Raw genomic sequence first — 6,000 nt, 5'->3', positions numbered from 1 at the left:
CCTTTATCTCCGAAAGTAGGTACTGGGTCTAAAATTTTGAAATAATATACAAAATAGTTCTTTACCTATAGATGACAGGAAAACCAATTACAAATATGCAGTGAAGCGTGAGTCGGACTAATTATTTAGTTTTTGATCTGACCCCTACGGGTTTTTAACCGACTTCTAAATCTCAAAGAAGGAGGTTATCAATTCGGTAGTATGTTTTTTTTATATGTTTGTTACTCCATACCAAAAAGAATAGATAGTATAGAGGGGTCCTGTCATTGTAAATTTTGTAGTCACTGTAAATTTACTGCCATCTATTGAAACACGACTAAAGCTTAAAATGAAAACGTATAAAGTTATCAAAAAATGTATATATATGGATAAATGATTTTATTATTTTTATATTGTTTTGATCCATGTTCATTCACTGATATCTATGTGTTAAAATTGTTAAATATGACACGGTGTCGTCACGCCATCTAGCCGAGGATAGGCTAAAGGTGTGTGCGCCATCTATCCAAGAATGACTTTTACTTGAATTCCGAGGCACGTTTTTTCCTTAGACTTTATTCGTCTTATACGAAGTTACATATGTCTTTGTCCATACGGAGTACGGAGGCGTCATTACCGGACCGATTTTGAAAATTCTTTCTTTGATTGTATGTATATGCATACAGATTGGTCCCGTTTTTGTCAAAACCCAGTTCTGACGATGAGGAATCGAGGGAACTCCTCAAATCTTAAAGGTGACAATGTATGGAAAGCTTTAATTTATTTATCCACCCTTCTACATTGTTTATGGTTTAATACTTTATAAGGGCTGTCTGTGTTATCTATGGTTCCTCTTTTCATAATGCACCTGTACTCGTCTGCACGTATTGTAAGCTCTTATTTTATTTAATAAAAGTATCTGAAGTTTCCTGAAGCTTTCTTATTCCACCACACCACCACCACTGCCAGGGCTCATCAGGTTATAGACCCAGCGAGTGTACTACGAGTTTTTTTGAAAGTGGTGTGGTTGGAACGCCGGGATCGCCGCCGTGCCGCATGACAAAGGTAACCTCAAAAATCTACAAGGCTCATCTCAAACAGTGAACGCATCAAATCATATAGCAATGACAGAAGAGTTGCGGCTGTACACCTTCAGTAAATTGGAAGGAATCTCGAATTGGTCCACATGGAAATTTTACATGGAGATGGCGCTAAACATCGAAGGTTTGAGCAATTGTATTAAAGGCACCGAAGCGGACGCTGCTAAAGTTCAAAAAGCATTAGCACGGATTTGTTTGTCGGTGAAACCCGCATGCCTTCAATATGTACGCAGCGCGAAGACGGCAGAGGAAGCATGGAAAAACCTGGCCAGCGTGTTTGAAGACAAAGGTTTTTATAGAAGGGTATCCTTGTTACGGCAGCTACATCGCACACAATATGCTGATTTCTCTGACATGACCTCATATATAGACGGAGTAACCACGTTAGTGCAGCAAGTTGCCGATATTGGTAAAACGATTGAGGATGAGGAAGTCGCAGAGATGTTGCTGAGTGGACTGCCGCAGGACTTCGACATCGTAGTATCGAGCTTAGAGTCGGCGAATATATCTGCAAAACTCACGAGTGATTTGGTGCGTACCCGGCTCTTACAGGAAGAGCATCGACGTGGCAGCCAAGACTCTCCTGATGCAGCGCTTACCGTTCGATCAAATGTGAATAAGCTAAGAAAATGTCATTACTGCAATAAGCTAGGCCATATAAAGTCAAAATGCTATAAACTTCGAAACGACAAGAAGAAACCTAAAAACGACGAAAACGTGGTGTTAGTGGCAACGAGTGTGGACAATCAATTTAAGGTTAATCAAGTGTTAATTGATTCGGGGTGTAGTTCCCACATGTGGAAAGATTTCGGTAGCTTTATAAACTTTAAGAACCTGTCTGAAAGTGTAACTGTTGCAAATGGACAAAGGTTAACTTGTAAGGGTAGGGGAGATGTGTTTTTCAAAACCAAGCAAGGTTCTGTTACTCTAACAGATGTCATGTTTGTACCCGGGCTCTCAACCAATTTAATAAGCGTTAGTAAATTATGTGAGAAGGCCCTTTGTGTAAAATTTTTAAAAGATAAATGCCTTGTTTTGAGAGAAAGCACTGTCCTTCTTAGTGCCAGTGGAGTTAACGGGGTCTATTGTGTGGATAATGAAGGGGTAGGCATGTCTTATGATTCACAGGTAGCGAATGTGTCAACCAAGGAAGTGCCTGTGGATGTGCTACACAAGAGACTTGGGCACTTGAGCTACAGAGGTATGTGCACCCTCCGAGGGATGGTTTCTGGCCTAGCCTTTCAAGAGCATGATCTGCAAAGCTGTGTGTCATGCGCTGAGGGGAAGCAAAAAGTGGTGGCTTTTCCCAAAGGGGAGGCCACGCGCGCCAAACAGATCCTGGAGCTTGTGCACTCGGACGTGTGCGGTCCGTTCCCTGTATGCAGTCTTGGTGGATCAAGATATTTGCTCACCTTCACTGACGACTATTCTAGACGGGTGGTTGGATACTTCATGAAAAATAAATCTGAGGTAATGTCCAAATTCATATTATTTAAAGCTACTGTTGAAAAGCAAACAGGTTGTGTTATAAAGAGGCTTCGCAGTGACAACGGCGGGGAATATTGTAGTCAAAAATTCAGGGATTATTTACAGAAAGCAGGTATAGTGCATGAAACGACTGTACCTTACAGCCCACAACAAAACGGTGTAAGTGAATCTCAAAATCGTATTCTTCTTGAAAAAGCACGAAGCATGCTTCAGGAGTCAGGCCTCGGCAAGCAGTTTTGGGCTGAAGCAGTTTCAACTGCCATCTATTTAAAAAATAGGTCGCCCACAAATGCTGTGCCCGGTAAGACACCTGAGGAAGCGTGGTCAGGCAATAAAGTTGATTTGAGTCATTTGCGAGTGTTTGGCTGTAAGGCATTGTCGTTAATAGATGAAAGCAAGCGTGACAAATTAGATTCTAGATCAAAACATTGCATTTTTGTCGGCTATGCTGATCATTCTAAAGGTTATAAATTGTTAGATCCCTTGAATCCCAAGAAAGTCATTATATCTAGAAATGTTGTGTTCTTTGAAACTGAATTTATTGATTTGGGTAAAAATACTAAACCTGTCCCCGCTGATGTTGTCCATCTTGACTTGTGTAAAACACAGTCAAGATATATAGTTTTAGTAAATAATGATTTGTGTATAACACAGTCAGGTAATAATAATGTTTTAATGAATGATAATTTGTGTGAAACACAATTAAATGAAGATAATTTAACAAATGATAATTTTTTAAATATTGACATGTTGGAAAGTAATTGTTTAGACAATAATTCTGATGATAAATGTAATGCAAGCAATGGTATGATTTCAGACAAGGACCTGTCGTGGAGCAGTGCTGCTGATGACAGTGGGCCTGGCCAGCCCTCACCATCAGCATCCTCCGATGCCCACATCACTGATGGGCAGGACACACTGTTCGACCCGGAGCCTGTGTCTGACAGCTGGAGTGGTCAGCAATCATCGGCATCATCCTGTGACGTTCGAGGGGAAGGTGCGCCAACCGAACTGCAGTCTGCGTCGGCAAGCGAACGCCCCGTACGGAGTACACGCCTCAACAAACCAGCAAGGTACACTGATTATGATTTGTCTGATTCGTCTATGTTTGTCTGTTCATCTCAAACAAATGTACCTCAAACTTATGAGGAGGCTATGTCTAGTCCCCATAGGGAGGAATGGCTAGCTGCCATGCAGTCAGAATATAATTCTTTATTATCCAACAATGTATGGACCCTCGTAGATAGGCCCTCGGGCCAAAATATTGTTAAAAGTAAGTGGGTTTTTAAGATAAAAAATGATTTTTCAGATACGAGGGACGTTAATTATAAAGCTCGTTTGGTAGCCCGTGGTTTCTCACAAAAACAAGGTATCGATTATGAAGAGACGTTTGCACCTGTAGTCAGGCATTCAACCATGCGTTTGTTATTTTGTATTGCTAATGAGTTAGATATGGAAATTGAACATGTAGATGTAACTACTGCTTTTCTTCATGGAGACCTGGCTTAAAAGATTTATATGGAACAGCCAAAAGGATTTACCTGTAATAAAAATAAAGTTTGCCTTTTAAATAAAAGTTTGTATGGTTTAAAACAGGCAAGTAGGGTCTGGAATAATAAAGTAAATAATGTTTTGATAAATAATGGCTACATGCAAAGCAAATGTGAACCTTGTATTTACACTAAGAAATCTGATGGTAACTTAACAATGATAGCCCTTTATGTTGATGATTTTTATATATTTTGGAATAGTAAAAGTGAGAAAGACTTGTTATGTAATTTATTACAGTCAGAATTTGATTCTAAGCAGCTAGGAAATTTAAGAAATTGTTTAGGTATTACAGTGTCTAGAGACAAGAAAAAAGGGATATTAAAGTTGTCCCAATCAGATTACATTAAGAAATTGCTTTCTAAATTTAATATGTCAAACTGTAAGAGTGTTGCAAGTCCATTGGCAGCTAACTGTAAACTCGAGAGACCCATAAATGATAAAGACTGTTTATCTGAAAATGTTTATCCATTTAGAGAATTAATTGGGTGTCTCATGTATTTGTCAGTTTGTACTAGGCCAGATATTTCATATGCTTTGTCTCAGTTGAGTCAATTTTGTAATTGTTTCACTAAAGATCATTGGATAGCAGCTAAGAGAGTATTGCGTTACCTGTCTGGGACAATTGATTATTGTCTTATATTTGTTAAAAGTGGGAATTTTAACATTTCAGTGTTCGCAGATGCTGATTTTGCTAACGATTGTGATAGAAAATCTTATAGTGGTTTTGTGATTAAAATAGGTGACTCAACTGTGAACTGGGAGTCGCGCAAGCAACGTTGTATTGCCCTTAGTAGTACAGAGGCTGAATATAGCTCTGGGTGACGCTTGCCGGGAACTTTGTTTTATCAGAAATTTCATGAATGAAATTTTTGAAAAACATTCATGTTGTACACTTTATAGCGACAACCAGAGTGCGTTGAGACTTCTAGAAATAAGAGAGTATTGTCATAAGAAAACAAAGCACATAGATCTGAAATATCACTTTGTTAAAGATATAGTTCGAAAATGTAATATAACAACTAAGTATTTGCCTACAGATAAAATGTTAGCTGATATTTTGACTAAGGGTCTTTCAGGTCTTAAACACTCTAACTTTGTGTATGATTTGAACTTGAGAAATGTAGTATAGTAATCGTGCTTATAAACTTGTTTTTTTTTTATATAATTTGATAGTGTTCAAATCTTAGTTTCTACATAATGTGAAGTGTGAGGGGAAGTGACAATGTATGGAAAGCTTTTATTTATTTATCCACCCTTCTACATTGTTTATGGTTTAATACTTTATAAGGGCTGTCTGTGTTATCTATGGTTCCTCTTTTCATAATGCACCTGTACTCGTCTGCACGTATTGTAAGCTCTTATTTTATTTAATAAAAGTATCTGAAGTTTCCTGAAGCTTTCTTATTCCACCACACCACCACCACTGCCAGGGCTCATCAAAAGGCATATACATAGTGATTTTTGTGTTTTTATCAACAAATCAAGCATATACGTCCAAAAACGTGACATTTGATGAAGTGGAACTGCTGATGATGATCAGAACGGAACTCCTCAACGACGCATAGTTCACGTTTGGCGATTTGTCCTCTTCGTTATGTTTGTTAAGCAAGTTAAGTTTTTAAGCCACATTTTTGTCAAGCTCGAATTCCGATGATAGGATCCATGAGGAATCGAGGGAACTCCTCAAATCTTAAAGGCATGCGTATAGAGATTTTTGTATTTTCATCAGAAAATCAAGCATATTCATTAAAAACTGTCGCATTTGATGAAGTGGAACTGCTGATGATGATCAGGACAGAACTCTTCAACGACGCATAGTACCTACACGTTTGGCGATTTCGAATTTCGATTTTGACTTGGAGTGGCACCCGGACTCGGACTC

Source organism: Cydia splendana, chromosome Z, assembly GCF_910591565.1.
Source record: "Cydia splendana chromosome Z, ilCydSple1.2, whole genome shotgun sequence".
Taxonomy (NCBI): Eukaryota; Metazoa; Arthropoda; class Insecta; order Lepidoptera; family Tortricidae; genus Cydia; species Cydia splendana.
The sequence above is the reverse complement of the archived record's forward strand: the minus strand, read 5'-3'. Positions refer to the sequence as shown.